This window comes from Lissotriton helveticus, chromosome 9 (assembly GCF_964261635.1).
Source record: "Lissotriton helveticus chromosome 9, aLisHel1.1, whole genome shotgun sequence".
Classification (NCBI taxonomy): domain Eukaryota; kingdom Metazoa; phylum Chordata; class Amphibia; order Caudata; family Salamandridae; genus Lissotriton; species Lissotriton helveticus.
The window spans coordinates 1181783424-1181800448 of record NC_136070.1 but is presented as its reverse complement, the minus strand read 5'-3'; positions in this window follow the sequence as shown (position 1 = coordinate 1181800448).

The following is a 17025-nucleotide window of genomic DNA, read 5'->3' as shown; positions in this document are numbered from 1 at the left end:
AATGTTGCAATTCATATAGATAAACCTGTTAGTGGAAAGCTTTGTATTAGAAGAGATAATACTCTATTTGATAATTACTTTGTAGGTGCCAGTCAATGTGAAGATACTTATCAAATCCTGGGGGGTTGGGGATTTAAGGGAGGTAAAGATCCAATTTTTCCTGGAATATATTTTGTGTGTGGGAACAAAGCTTATTATAATCTTCCCGATCACTGGTATGGCACTTGTTATATAGGTTTAGTTTTTCCAAAGATTTTTCATGTAGATAGAAATGTAAAGGGTTCATTTGAAATTGGCAAACACCTGAATAGATTCAAAAGGGAACGTTTTTCAGAAATAGTGGGAGACATATTTGGTGCAGTAATACCTATGGTGGGTATAACCCTGAATGCAGTTAAAATCAGAAAAATTTCTACAATTGTTGATAGATTGTCAACTGATACTGCTAGTGGGTTTCAATTAGTAAATACAGAACTTATTGCCATGAGAACGATGGTAATGCAGAACCGTCTTGCATTAGACATTCTGCTAGCTAAGGAAGGAGGAGTTTGTGGAATTTTACATGTCCAGCATTGCTGTACATATATTCCAGACAAGAGTCAGAATATAGAAATGTATATTAAGAATATAACAGAATTACATGCTTAGATTGAACCTTTAGAAGATGACATTTTTTCAGAACGTTTGAGCAAAAGATTTGCAGCAATCAGAAACTGGTTTCAAGAAATTGGTAGTTCAATTTTAGGTAAAATACTTTAATAGTCATAGTCATAGTGATACTTTTGTTAACAATTAGTTGCATGTTACACAAGAGAAAGAACTATCTAAAGGAAAAGAACAGAATTTATCAACTCAGAAAAGAAAAAGAAAAAGAAATAGAATTAGAAGAGATTCGTAGATCTCAATATGAGAGTTGCAAACAAACAGCTGAATCAAAAGTTTAGAAATACTAATATTAAGAAACTCCAAAACATGTTCAAGGGTTGAAAATTTACTAAATTTTGGGTGTGTTTGGTGATTTTGAAATCACCAGATGAGGGAGTTGACGGAGCGAGGTAATGAATAAGATTTTGTTCAATCTCGCAAAGTTAAACTTCCATAATATATGTAACAGTATTTACAAGCATGTGGTGAAATTATTTATCAACTTAGTTTTAAAATGCATTCATTTGGAAACACGTGGGAACTAATGTGCTCTATGCTGCATATGCAAAGGAAAATAATAAACTAACCTTGTCTATTGTCTTTGTCAGAATTAAATGCGGCTGTATAACTAATGGCATGTGCTTATTTGTGTGCTTATGTTATGTCTTTTCTGTGACAAAAGCTCGTGGAGAATCCTTGCGGCCTAAAAGAAGAAGGTAGATATAAATGCTGCTTTGTGTGCTCAGCTAGGTAACATAAATTAATGGGTTATTATTTAGCAAAGGGGGTGGGTAACAGAATGGGTCTCAATTCTCTAATTAATTGATGTCTTGTGTTTGTTTGAATAATAGTTTCCGAGTGAGGCCTAAGGCATGCTAAAGAAATGGTGTTACGAATCCTGTCCAGAGAGGAGCCCTGCACATATTCAGAAGTGGAAAACTTTTGCCACTTTGACATTTTTGTCAGAAAAATGCAGTTTATTAAATGGTGCTAAACGTGCTCTTGGAGAATGGCTCAAGGACAGGAAACCGGCAAGATTGCTAAGGCAAGGAAGTTGTGGACTGTAACTCAAAAGAAATGTTTCTCATTTGAGGAAGCCAAATGACACGAAAGCTGAGGACAATAGGGCTTAAGAAGAGCCTGTTTTTGGTGATGAAACGGAGGTGACTTAATGTGGGCTGACATAAAACAGCCAATGGAGAGTCTGGATTTGCTTGGAGAAATGTAAAATGTAGTCAGTTTAGCTAGATAGAAAGGTATAAAACCTTGGGCAGGAGGGCGCTGCTCGCTTTCCGATTCCTGATTGACGTGACATGCTGTCGGACTTTTGACTCACGTAAGGATAGCACGTAAGGGTAGCAGTCTTAATTTGTTTTTCCCTTCTAGGTGGAGAGAGAATAGTCAGGGAAATAGTTTGAGGGAATGGAAACTGTTATTTTGCTTTATATTCATGCTTACTGATTTGCTTTGAAATGTCAGTCTATTAAATCAATTTCCTTTATTAAAGCTGCTTACTTAATGCTAATAAAATAAAGATTTCAATTAAAATGCTCTTTCTTGAATAATAAAGTTTAATAAAATTAGATTTTGAAACGACAAGCTGGTCTTGTTTATTCATGGTCTAGTTACCATCAGTAGATCCATTTGCTTACGTGACTTAATTTAAATGATAAATGTTTAAAACCATGGTGAGAAATGTCAAACTGCAGTTGTATATAAATATGTAAATAGTTTGTGAGTAGTTCAGATCAATTAGGTCACATGATTCAGTCGTCCAAAAATGTGTCTCGTTGGTTTATGGGCCTTTCTGAGTGATTTATTATTAATGGTAAATATTGTGGTGTTGGGTAGTGTTGTTGAGACAGTTTTTCATTAGGGGCGCTGGATCAAGTGTCAGCGCGGTAACGTTCATGTTATCGATTTCCTCGTTTGTTGACTTTCAAGTTGGAATCGAAGGATCGGGTCAGCTCAGCATGCCTTTTTCTGTTGTTGAGGGTGAAACAGATATATGTCAGACTCTTGTTTACTTACAGTTTTTTGCCTTCTCTCTAAACGATCTGCATGGTTCTTACCGGCGTTGCCATTTACGGCAACTTGTTCTGACTCAGCTCCTCGTGTGTCGGGCAGCCGCTTGTAACCAGTTTTTGTTACGCTGCGCTAGTTGAAATGAACAAGGGACTGGCGGTTGGCACGATGGTTGGCAGAAGTTAAAAGAAGTGCAAAAGAAGGTGAAAAAATGCCTTGCTAGTTCTAACCATTGTAATTTATATTCGTGGATTTATTTGCGGAAAAAGAAGGTTATTTTTCTTATTCTACTGCCTGCGCTTAGGGGCCCATATTGTGGGGGAAAAAGTTGACAGTGAGGATAGACTCAGGTTTTACACTAGTTAAACCAGTGCAATGAGTAATCTTTATCTGAGTTCTGGCAGATGTGTAGTTTCCTGCATAATAAATGCGATAGATTTCAATAGTTATTGTTATTAAGGGGCCAGTTTGGAAATAGTTGACAGTGAGGATAGACTCATGGTTGGCATTGCGGATGGTATACCAAGAAGTCCTGAGTAAATTTTTTTAAACTCAAATGACTAATCACATGACGTTGGTGTGTCCAACGCTGTAAATTATATCTCGTGGCTATATTTAGTCGTTCTGAGGGGACGACTCAGTCTGATTATACTGATTGGTGGTCATTAGTGTAGTTGTCTTTAGTTCCTGTGTCCTTGGCCAATGAGTGCCAGGGAATGTTATCATTCATTCCCTCTTTATCAGTCTTCAGAGGGTGTATCCAACGTTGTTCTCTTTCAAAAAGTATTCGTTCTGCATTGTGGTTTTTGACTCCGAGGGTTTCAATGACCACCCAGTTGATGTCCTCCGTGGAATGATTTTTCTCAATGAAATGTATGCTCATCTTTGTTGTGGCTTTTTTGCACAAGATGTTACTTCTGTGCTCAATTATCCGATGTTTCACCTTGCGGCAGGTCGTCCCTATATACTTTAAGTTGCAGGGGCAGAGGATCATGTACACTACATGTGTAGTTTTGCAGTTTGTGTGGTTGCGTAATTCCCAATTGAAGATGGGTAGTAGTTGGAGGTTCTTTGTTACTTTGGTTAGTTTGCAAACGGAGCATCCTCCACAGGGGTAATGTCCGACAATGGGGCTGAGGTTCCATGCTGTCGTTATGCTGTTGATTTTAATTGTTGTTTTTGGTCTCGTGTGCACCAATATGTAGTTGAGGTTCTTGGTTCTCTTGTTGGCGAACCTGGGCTTTGGCAATTTCAGTGAATGTGAGGTTAGTATCTTCCAATTTTTGTTGTTTATCTTTTTCACTGAGTTGGATGCTGTGTTGTATGTCGTGACACATGTCTGTAAGTCCTTAGGTTCTTCCCGTATGTTTGTTTGTAGTACATTTTCTCTTGGTTGATTTCTAGCCCTTTTCTGACATCTCTTTATTGTATGGATAGGGTAGTCCCGTTTTTTGAGTCTGTCCTCTAAGCCTTTTGCTTGTTGCTTGTAATCACTGAGATTACTGCTGTTGCGTTTCAAACGCAAGAATTGGCTGTATGGCTTAAGGCTTAAGAAGCAACATGTAAAGTATTTGTGAACCATTTAATTACCGTAACACAGTGAAAACAACACAAAAGACCCACAATAGTGTAGAACAATTGAGAATATATATCTGAGTAAAACAAGACCAAAACGACAAAAATCCAAAAGGTAGATTTTGAGATATGAATTTTTAAAGAATAAACTGCAATATAGTGTTTAGAAGTCAATAGTGCTTAGGGGTTATATGAGGTTGTGCTAGACTGGGGTAAATCTAAAGGTTCAGGCTGACCACAATAAGGGCAGGCTGGCTACAGGACTCATGCAGGGCCCGCTGAAAAAGTACCTTGGATGGAGCAAGTGTTGGCGTCGAAGACTCGATTAGTCAGCTCCGAATCATGCAGTCGGGTCAATGCGTCAAAGTCAGGTTGTCGAACCCCTCACAATGCAGGCAATGCATTGTTGTTGAGCTGTGCAGGGATGTCCACAAAGTGGTGTGCGTTGTTATCGAGCCTCGCAGGGATGTCCTTGGACCGGCACTGCATTGGCATTGAACCTCACATTTGGGCCCTGCGTTGTTGGTGAGCCACAAAGGGATGTCCTCGGATCAGCAGTGCAACGGCATCAGAGGGCAGTGCGTTGTTTCCAATTGGTGCAAAGTTTTCACTGTGTCACTTTTGGCAGGAAAACAGCGGCAGAACCCACTTTCAAGGCCCTGGACTGGATAGGCACCTCTTGGCAGGGATTGGCTTACAGTTGGCACAGCCCAGCAGCTGAAACAGCATTGAAGGACTTCTTTGATAGTCCAGAGACTTTAAGAACAGGGAGCAAGCCAGCAAACCCTTGGAGAAACTTGGGTTCAAGGTTTTAGTGAGCAGGTCCAGTCCTTCTCACTGCCAGACCAGAGGCAGCAGGCAAGCCCAGCAAAGCAGGTAGCAAAGTGGCAGTCCCTTCTACAGTACAGCAATCAGTAGGCAGCAAGCAAACACAGCAAAGCAGTTAGATGAGTGGCAGTACCTTCTATACCACAGCCGCTCTTTTTCCTGGCAGAATGTCATTGGTTCCAGCAAAGTTCTGATTTGCTGGTGCCAGTGGTCCAGTACTGACATCCTAGCTGTGCTTTTGAAGTGGGGGAGACTGAAAAGAGGCCTCTGAAGATCGCAAGGTCCCTGCCTTTCCTGCACTGGCTCCAGACTCACTGCAAGGGGAATGCAGCTCTTTTGTACAATCCTGTTCAAGTGCAAGTGTCAGCTCCTCCCTCCCAATCAACATCAGGAAGGCCCATCAGCCTGTTGATGGGCCATCAGAATGCAAATGTCACACCCCAGCTCCCTTGGTTTGTGACTGTCTAAAAAGTAATGCACAAAGCTCAACTGTCACCCAACCTAGATGTGTATTCAGAGACAGGAAGAGGCACAAAATGGTTACATTAAGAAAATGCCAACTTTCTTAAAATGGGCATTTTCAGACTTACAATTTAAAATCTGACTTCACCATCAGTTGTGATTTAAAATCGTGAGTCCAGAGACACCAAACTCCAAATCTCTGTCTTTTCCCATCTTAAAAGATGTTTTAAGGCAACCCAATGTTAACCTGTAGGATATATAGGTCTTGCAGTAGTGAAAAATAAATTTGATCTTTTTCACTACCGGGACATGTAAAAATCAGAGGTACATGTCCTACCTTTGAAATATACTGCACCCTGCCCATCGGGCTGCCTAAGGCCTACCCTAGGGGTTTATTCATGTGTAATTAAAGGGACGTTTGGGCCTGGACATTAGGTTAACTTGTCAGGTTGTAATGGCAGTTTACTGTGCACACAGGCTCCGCAGTAGCATGCCTGAGCCATGTTTAAAGGGCTACTGAAGTGGGTGGCACAATCAGTGCTGCAGGTCCACTAGTGCATTTAATTTACAGTCCATTAGCACATAGAGATCACTTTACTAGGGACTGCTATGTACATGAAATATGCCAATTGTGGATAAGCAATTGTTACCAGGTTTTGAGTACAGAGCATATGCTCTTTAGCAGCTGCTAGCACTGATAAAGGGCCTGAATCCTAAAGGCAACAAAGAAGAAGTCAGCACACAGGAGGCCAGAAGGCAAAATGTCAAGGCAAATTACTTAAAACATTCCAGGTATTACAATACACCTATTTTACAGACTTTCAAAGACAGTTAAACTTTGTGTTTCCTTCCTGTGCTGATTAGCACTACATCCTTTTGCTTGCAATCTCTGTGCTGTGTTGCATAAGAGTGGTATAATTAGAAGCAAAGACAACAGTGCATGCATGCCCTTAGTAGCACTTATAGTGCTTTTGCTGAGAGCACTTATTGATATTTTGAAACAATGTGTAATTTGGCATTGTGCACCAGCTGGAGTTTGGCCAATTTGTGATGCATTTGTGAAAAGTGCTTTCGGTTATGATGAGTCCCATAGAGAAGCCAAATTATTGGTCTGTCGAACAGGCTCTAAAGTACACTGTGCTTTCAAAGAAAAATATTATTTAAATGGCTCTGTGGGCTTCTTTATATTTCTGGTAAGAACTGCATGTACATAGATGGTGGTCTTTTTGAGAGAATATCTGCATTATCATAACAGCTGCTTTTTGTTCTCATTTTAGTTTGAAAGTGTTAAAAAAGATGGCCAAGCTCTTGATATTTTTGTAATAACTTACAAAAACATTCATGATCCAGTATATTCATTTGATTTTTCTTACCTTAAATCTTCAGTTTAAAAAAGCAGTTGATTGTTGTTCATGGAACCAGTCAGGACTTTTGCCTGCCATCTTTGTCTTCTTTCAAGCACTCACTTCTGTTTTTTCCCCTTTCCGCTGCGTCTTTTTGCTGAGGATTACCGAACGAGCTGCAACTTGGCTGTCTAAAATTAGATCTGAGGGAAAAGCTATATCCACAGAATTGAGAAGGCGATAAGAGAAACTTGGACCGCATTCTTCATCTTGTTCTTTAAAGGTGGCTCTTCGGTTTGCACTCTCTGAAGAAGACCACACTGGAAGCATGACTGAGGCTAAACATTGATATTCTCTGAGTGGGTCTGGGGAAGTTTGGAAAGATATGCGGTAGCTTTTGCACATCTTTGAAATAATAGGGGTTCAGCAGTCATGAACATAGATTTGGTAGCCCACGGAGGCATTCTTCATTCCTAGGGAAACCTCAAAGAGCTGATTTGGAGTTTGGTGGACAGGTACTCCGTCACAAACGTGATTTACTATATAATGCACTTGCAATATGGAAACTGGAAATCCATCAAGTTTGGAAAGGAATATTCTCCACCGCAAACTCTAAAACCAGCCATTGGATCCTGTTTTCCTTTACTCTTCTTCTTCTGGTGGCAACCAGGGCTGGACTGGGAGCCGCCACAGCCCTGGCACTCGGGAGGGGGGATAGGGGGTTGGAGGTGCCATCGAGCTCTTTGCCGTGGCCGGTTTTCGGACGATTTTGGTACAGGGCTGATTTTGCTGCAAAAACCGCCCTGTACCAAAACGGGCCCCCATCCGTGCGGCGCACCGGGGGATTGCTCGGTGCCCGCTATGGCCAGTCCGGGCCTGGTGGCAACTTACTTTAAGGAGAGAGTGAGTATTACCCTGTTTTGTTACAAGCTTTGGCATCTCAAGCTGAAGTTCGTAACGAAATCTACAAGCAGTCAATTGGTGTTTCATTCAACAAGATGGCGGCATTGGAAGGTATTAGCTGTCCGTGATAACACACACAGAACTGGAACATATGCATATCAGATGCAAAAACGAGTTGTTCACATTAGCTCCCAATTAATGTCACAAACTTAAAATCAGATTCAAACACTTTGCTGCAAAACTTTCTCATAACTTCTTGATAGCAAATCAGCTAACATGGCTAATATCACTAGATTATGCTGTATGCTAGCTCTGCTGTGTTTCCTCTTTTTCCTTGCTGGACATTTAATCCGTTGGCTGCTGCTGTCGGCCAACAGTCGTCACGAGCACTACCTCGGTAGAGCTGCGCACGTCCATTGGCTGACGCGGCCCGGCCGTTTCTCAGAACGTTCCGCACTGGCGCGGAACGTTCAGCGTAGCCAAAGGGTTAAACTATGAAATCTATCCTGTCTTTTGAAGGACTCCATTTCAGTTTGTTATGGCGGGCCATTAAAACAACTGAATGCTTGCCTGCGTACATTCCTTGCATGGGAATAGCATTCACCTACATGTTTATATATTCCAATCCATGATGCAGTTCCAATACAAGTCATTTTACAAAACAGAAATACTAGCCTGACACCCCTGATTGTAAATACAACTGTGCATATGAGCCAGGGTTACTTTCTAAGTGCACTGTTTGTTGGAGGAAAAATACTCTTCCAAAACTTTCGAACACCATACAATAGACGATTCAGCCAATAAATGGAAGGAGCTATGACAGGTTTTATTAAAGGGGTTTCTTCAGCTCGCCCACTCAATCAAAATCTTTGATAAGTATCCTCAGTGTTTGAATCCGGATGCTGATGTTAGTAACATATCTTTATGTTGATTGTTTGTCTGGCAGCCAGAAGAAGATGACACAATCTCATTTTCTTTAATTAAATTGTCATGGTGTGTGCTTGCACTTACAATGGCAGTTTTCTGAATAGTTGAGCAACAAAGGATATTTTCTGTAGATGGTACTGAATTGTCATTCTGCAAACTTAATTTAAAAATGCAGTGACACATGTCCAAAGTTAGAGAGATTGTTCTAAAACAATACTTGGAAGGGAAATTTTCTAGAAACTTTGTACTGTACAGGAAGATTTTGCTTATTTTGCCACTGTAAGTCAGCAGCATATTTTTAAGAATATATTCTTACCCAGTCTGGGTTTTTTGTAAATCTAAAATAAATAAATTAGCTGTTAAAAAAAATTACAGGTGATTTATATACATGTAGGGCCCGATTCACAAAGGCAGTCTGTGACCAAAGTCTAACTTTACAACTTTTGGTATTCACAGACTTCAATACAAGTCATATCTTTACGTCCGCAGTTGGGTCGGAATCTCCGCACCCGCGCCTTACTCCCGCACCGGGAAAGTACTTTCCGCCTCGGGCCATACTCTCCGTCTTGGGCTAGATGAAGTGTAATCAATGGGCCGGAATACAATTTTTTACAAAAAGGAACTTTAGGAACGTGTGATAAATGGTAGAAGAGGTCAAGAAAATCAGTTTGGGCAGGGAAAAAGGTGTGGCCCCGAATCAACATCATATCCTAGAAATGTTTGCAACTTTGCCTCATGGTACATGCAGACCACGATCTGCGCTCCCCTAAGTGGACTCAAATGTCACCACCAGTTGAAATGCGGCCACAAATTACACAGACTCATCACACTCCTGGACTTTGCCTTCGGGGCACTGACTGTCTAATGGGGAAAATGACGTGTTCGGACACCAAGTTGTGAAGTGCTACGATCACCTGCATGAGATCATTAAAAAGGTTGGCTGTGGTATGTCATTCGGATGTCCTATTAGACTTTGACCGCCCTCATCACAAAAAAAAGTACACAGAGCAGTTAAATGAAAATATTTTGGTATGCTTAACTTTGGGTTACATCTGGGCTGGGACTGCGCATTTAAGTTGTTATGCTATCGAGGCATGAATTGCACATGCTCTTGGTAAGAGGAGTACTTTGGTGCGTGTTAATTCTGCAGTAGCCTTTTTATATTTTTAACATGCAGTTTACTGGTTGGTAATAACGAGTGTTATTTCCTCATGTTAATATCTCACATAAGATTTTACAGCGCGCTTTTCCCGCATGCAAAGGGGTCTCAAATGTAATGGTCAGCATTTCCACATGCAATCTAATTGCAGGCGAAAAACTTATGAACAGGTGGTGTGAAATTAACACCAAAACAAACAAGCAAAAATGTAACTCCACCTCTAAGGAAAAGTACCTATCTGTCAAAAAGGGAACACAGGGGATGCACAAGGAAGCTCTGGCGATGCCACGTATACGAACTTGTAAGTCAATTGAAAAGCAGAATCTAGAATCACTAATAGAAGCCGTATTTTTGCATTCACTCCTGGTAGTTACCTTGAATTGCAGTCAAAGTTTTCATAAACTTAAGCAAAACACCCTTGGCTAATATTCTAGGTGTAGAGTTTGAAAAACAGAAAAAAACCTAATGGGCAAGACACTTACAGCGTAAAAATGTACACAGTTAATATAAAAGTAAAAATATGGCTAAAGTGAGATACACGCTAAAAATATTTTACCTGAGTATCAAATCAAAAATATTGTAGGTCACAAATATCATGGCTAGAAGATTGTGATGTCAAAAATATCCTGATGCTTAATATCCAAAGTAAAAATATTAGTGGCTTAGGGCAGCACAGCAAGTTATTTTGCTGAGCTGCCCTACGCCATTTCGAAAGGGCGGGAATGCACCATATTTAGAAGATACAGTGCATTCTTGCCTTTTTAGCTTGTGCCGGTGCACAATTACCAGCCATGCGCAGACACAGTCACCCTTGTAATGTCGTTCAAGGGTGTCTGTGTTGTTGACATAATTGTTTTGGTGTGGGGCCTGGCTTAGCGCCCGGTGAGGATGGTGGTGCCGGCGTGAGCGCTCTGCTGCAGTCGGGGGAAATTAGCGGTTCGCGTTCTCCTTTCGACCCATTGACGGAGGACATCATCGTCGGAAGGCTTCAGGCATGCCGTGAGTTTGTTTGCAGCTCCCGGCAGCAATTTCAAATCTGCATTTTTTTAACAATGTATCATGGTCGCGGCTCCGTGACGGCCGCGACTGCCATTTTGTTTGTTTTTTTCTGACGAACTCGCTACGCAGCACCTCTCTGATTCTGCAGCTTTCTTATGGTAGTCTGCATTTCCCTCCTCGAGCAAGATGGGGCACTACTTGCCTTAACTGACATTTTTTGTCATTATAGGTAGTTTTTTGCCTGCTTTGGATGTTTCCTCCAGCCTCTTCAGATTTGGCGGCCATTTTGTATTTCCCAATTCCTATCTCCTGAACATGTCGCCTAAGAATGTAATTACCGCTCGCCCCTTATAATTCATGGAGGCCTGCTTCCATCTTTCCCACAGGAAATCCTAATCTCGCCAGAGCCAGGCAGCATTATAGATCTTTATTTCCTCATGCTGAAGCCCTTTTGTATTTGCGAATCCCCTTTCACTGCACACGTATGTTTCTGGGATTCCTTATACTCTGTACTGGTACTATTATTGCCACAGACGAAATGTAAAGGACTGCAATATAAGGCAGCTGCTTTGTGACTAGGTGTTCCGTACTAGTGGTTCTTCCGGTGTCTTGATTGGAGGTTCTTCTCAGTGGTGGCTGACTCCTCATGGACAGACTCCGACCAGTTCCTGTCAATAAGACCTCGAATCACATCTTTATCAAGAATTTCAAGGTGTTCTCTGCATTAGCTCACTTGGAAGCTTCTCATACACCTCCTGCCTCCACTTCACCACCAATGATGGAGCATTCAGCGCAAACTTTGGGAAAAGTTACTACCAAAAGACTGAAAAAGGACCCTCCCTCACCATCAAATTCCACCTCGGCCGCATCCATGGAACTCTTGCTGGAGGAAATAAGGTCGCTTCGCCCCTTTATGGAGGATACCAACGAGAAATTACAAATTCTGACTGACAATTGGTTACAAATGGATGCCAGGGTCACATCAGTGGAGCGGAGTGTTTCTTCTCTGCAGGAGTCTTCCACCAAGGTCTCTCATATGCACTCGCAGATTTCTCTCCTTCAGAAACAGGTGGAGGATCTTGAAAACCGAAACAGGCGCAATAATCTGGGCATCTACGGCCTGGTGAAGGGTTGCAAGGGGACTGACCCCGTTGCTTTCTTCAAATCTTTTGTGCCCAAACTCCTGCACCTACCAGAGGACACTATGCTCAACATACAACGGGCCCACAGACTGGGCCGACCCTCATCACCTACTTCTCCTTCAACTAGGCCAAGGGGCGTCATTATGTACTTTCTCGAATACACTGACCTATTAGAAGTCCTTTCAGCGGCCAGAGCTTCTCCTCGTCTTACCTGGTCAGGGTCTTCGCTGTTCTTCGCACAGGACTATGCTAGAGCCACGGCTAATCGTCGCAAGGCCTTTCTGGACATGAGATCTGATCTTCGCTCCATTGGTGCCAGATACGGACTCTTTCACCCATGTCTCTTTAAGGTTACCTACAATAATAAAACGATGACCTATGAAGACCCTGTTCGACTTCAGAGCTTCCTGAACTCCTGCCGAGCTGCTGATATGGACCTGTCAGGTCCCTCCTCTTCCTTCCCTCCATGACTTTTCTCTCCCCTTTAAAGCTGCTGACGCTTCCCCTGGTTTAACTTTTTTGTCTTATTTGGTTTAACAGTTGTATTCCTGGTTCTATGCGGTAGCTTTTGCACATCTTTGAAATAATAGGGGTTCAGCAGTCATGAACATAGATTTGGTAGCCCACGGAGGCATTCTTCATTCCTAGGGAAACCTCAAAGAGCTGATTTGGAGTTTGGTGGACAGGTACTCCGTCACAAACGTGATTTACTATATAATGCACTTGCAATATGGAAACTGGAAATCCATCAAGTTTGGAAAGGAATATTCTCCACCGCAAACTCTAAAACCAGCCATTGGATCCTGTTTTCCTTTACTCTTCTTCTTCTGGTGGCAACCAGGGCTGGACTGGGAGCCGCCACAGCCCTGGCACTCGGGAGGGGTGTTAGGGGGTTGGAGGTGCCATCGAGCTCTTTGCCGTGGCCGGTTTTCGGACGATTTTGGTACAGGGCTGATTTTGCTGCAAAAACCGCCCTGTACCAAAACGGGCCCCCATCCGTGCGGCGCACCGGGGGATTGCTCGGTGCCCGCTATGGCCAGTCCGGGCCTGGTGGCAACTTACTTTAAGGAGAGAGTGAGTATTACCCTGTTTTGTTACAAGCTTTGGCATCTCAAGCTGAAGTTCCTAACGAAATCTACAAGCAGTCAATTGGTGTTTCATTCAACAAGATGGCGGCATTGGAAGGTATTAGCTGTCCGTGATAACACACACAGAACTGGAACATATGCATATCAGATGCAAAAACGAGTTGTTCACATTAGCTCCCAATTAATGTTACAAACTTAAAATCAGATTCAAACACTTTGCTGCAAAACTTTCTCATAACTTCTTGATAGCAAATCAGCTAACATGGCTAATATCACTAGATTATGCTGTATGCTAGCTCTGCTGTGTTTCCTCTTTTTCCTAGCTGGACATTTAATCCGTTGGCTGCTGCTGTCGGCCAACAGTCGTCACGAGCACTACCTCGGTAGAGCTGCGCACGTCCATTGGCTGACGCGGCCCGGCCGTTTCTCAGAACGTTCCGCACTGGCGCGGAACGTTCAGCGTAGCCAAAGGGTTAAACTATGAAATCTATCCTGTCTTTTGAAGGACTCCATTTCAGTTTGTTATGGCGGGCCATTAAAACAACTGAATGCTTGCCTGCGTACATTCCTTGCATGGGAATAGCATTCACCTACATGTTTATATATTCCAATCCATGATGCAGTTCCAATACAAGTCATTTTACAAAACAGAAATACTAGCCTGACACCCCTGATTGTAAATACAACTGTGCATATGAGCCAGGGTTACTTTCTAAGTGCACTGTTTGTTGGAGGAAAAATACTCTTCCAAAACTTTCGAACACCATACAATAGACGATTCAGCCAATAAATGGAAGGAGCTATGACAGGTTTTATTAAAGGGGTTTCTTCAGCTCGCCCACTCAATCAAAATCTTTGATAAGTATCCTCAGTGTTTGAATCCGGATGCTGATGTTAGTAACATATCTTTATGTTGATTGTTTGTCTGGCAGCCAGAAGAAGATGACACAATCTCATTTTCTTTAATTAAATTGTCATGTTGTGTGCTTGCACTTACAATGGCAGTTTTCTGAATAGTTGAGCAACAAAGGATATTTTCTGTAGATGGTACTGAATTGTCATTCTGCAAACTTAATTTAAAAATGCAGTGACACATGTCCAAAGTTAGAGAGATTGTTCTAAAACAATACTTGGAAGGGAAATTTTCTAGAAACTTTGTACTGTACAGGAAGATTTTGCTTATTTTGCCACTGTAAGTCAGCAGCATATTTTTAAGAATATATTCTTACCCAGTCTGGGTTTTTTGTAAATCTAAAATAAATAAATTAGCTGTTAAAAAAAATTACAGGTGATTTATATACATGTAGGGCCCGATTCACAAAGGCAGTCTGTGACAAAAGTCTAACTTTACAACTTTTGGTATTCACAGAGTTCAATACAAGTCATATCTTTACGTCCGCAGTTGGGTCGGAATCTCCGCACCCGCGCCTTACTCCCGCACCGGGAAAGTACTTTCCGCCTCGGGCCATACTCTCCGTCTTGGGCTAGATGAAGTGTAATCAATGGGCCGGAATACAATTTTTTACAAAAAGGAACTTTAGGAACGTGTGATAAATGGTAGAAGAGGTCATGAAAATCAGTTTGGGCAGGGAAAAAGGTGTGGCCCCGAATCAACATCATATCCTAGAAATGTTTGCAACTTTGCCTCATGGTACATGCAGACCACGATCTGCGCTCCCCTAAGTGGACTCAAATGTCACCACCAGTTGAAATGCGGCCACAAATTACACAGACTCATCACACTCCTGGACTTTGCCTTCGGGGCACTGACTGTCTAATGGGGAAAATGACGTGTTCGGACACCAAGTTGTGAAGTGCTACGATCACCTGCATGAGATCATTAAAAAGGTTGGCTGTGGTATGTCATTCGGATGTCCTATTAGACTTTGACCGCCCTCATCACAAAAAAAAGTACACAGAGCAGTTAAATGAAAATATTTTGGTATGCTTAACTTTGGGTTACATCTGGGCTGGGACTGCGCATTTAAGTTGTTATGCTATCGAGGCATGAATTGCACATGCTCTTGGTAAGAGGAGTACTTTGGTGCGTGTTAATTCTGCAGTAGCCTTTTTATATTTTTAACATGCAGTTTACTGGTTGGTAATAACGAGTGTTATTTCCTCATGTTAATATCTCACATAAGATTTTACAGCGCGCTTTTCCCGCATGCAAAGGGGTCTCAAATGTAATGGTCAGCATTTCCACATGCAATCTAATTGCAGGCGAAAAACTTATGAACAGGTGGTGTGAAATTAACACCAAAACAAACAAGCAAAAATGTAACTCCACCTCTAAGGAAAAGTACCTATCTGTCAAAAAGGGAACACAGGGGATGCACAAGGAAGCTCTGGCGATGCCACGTATACGAACTTGTAAGTCAATTGAAAAGCAGAATCTAGAATCACTAATAGAAGCCGTATTTTTGCATTCACTCCTGGTAGTTACCTTGAATTGCAGTCAAAGTTTTCATAAACTTAAGCAAAACACCCTTGGCTAATATTCTAGGTGTAGAGTTTGAAAAACAGAAAAAAACCTAATGGGCAAGACACTTACAGCGTAAAAATGTACACAGTTAATATAAAAGTAAAAATATGGCTAAAGTGAGATACACGCTAAAAATATTTTACCTGAGTATCAAATCAAAAATATTGTAGGTCACAAATATCATGGCTAGAAGATTGTGATGTCAAAAATATCCTGATGCTTAATATCCAAAGTAAAAATATTAGTGGCTTAGGGCAGCACAGCAAGTTATTTTGCTGAGCTGCCCTACGCCATTTCGAAAGGGCGGGAATGCACCATATTTAGAAGATACAGTGCATTCTTGCCTTTTTAGCTTGTGCCGGTGCACAATTACCAGCCATGCGCAGACACAGTCACCCTTGTAATGTCGTTCAAGGGTGTCTGTGTTGTTGACATAATTGTTTTGGTGTGGGGCCTGGCTTAGCGCCCGGTGAGGATGGTGGTGCCGGCGTGAGCGCTCTGCTGCAGTCGGGGGAAATTAGCGGTTCGCGTTCTCCTTTCGACCCATTGACGGAGGACATCATCGTCGGAAGGCTTCAGGCATGCCGTGAGTTTGTTTGCAGCTCCCGGCAGCAATTTCAAATCTGCATTTTTTTAACAATGTATCATGGTCGCGGCTCCGTGACGGCCGCGACTGCCATTTTGTTTGTTTTTTTCTGACGAACTCGCTACGCAGCACCTCTCTGATTCTGCAGCTTTCTTATGGTAGTCTGCATTTCCCTCCTCGAGCAAGATGGGGCACTACTTGCCTTAACTGACATTTTTTGTCATTATAGGTAGTTTTTTGCCTGCTTTGGATGTTTCCTCCAGCCTCTTCAGATTTGGCGGCCATTTTGTATTTCCCAATTCCTATCTCCTGAACATGTCGCCTAAGAATGTAATTACCGCTCGCCCCTTATAATTCATGGAGGCCTGCTTCCATCTTTCCCACAGGAAATCCTAATCTCGCCAGAGCCAGGCAGCATTATAGATCTTTATTTCCTCATGCTGAAGCCCTTTTGTATTTGCGAATCCCCTTTCACTGCACACGTATGTTTCTGGGATTCCTTATACTCTGTACTGGTACTATTATTGCCACAGACGAAATGTAAAGGACTGCAATATAAGGCAGCTGCTTTGTGACTAGGTGTTCCGTACTAGTGGTTCTTCCGGTGTCTTGATTGGAGGTTCTTCTCAGTGGTGGCTGACTCCTCATGGACAGACTCCGACCAGTTCCTGTCAATAAGACCTCGAATCACATCTTTATCAAGAATTTCAAGGTGTTCTCTGCATTAGCTCACTTGGAAGCTTCTCATACACCTCCTGCCTCCACTTCACCACCAATGATGGAGCATTCAGCGCAAACTTTGGGAAAAGTTACTACCAAAAGACTGAAAAAGGACCCTCCCTCACCATCAAATTCCAC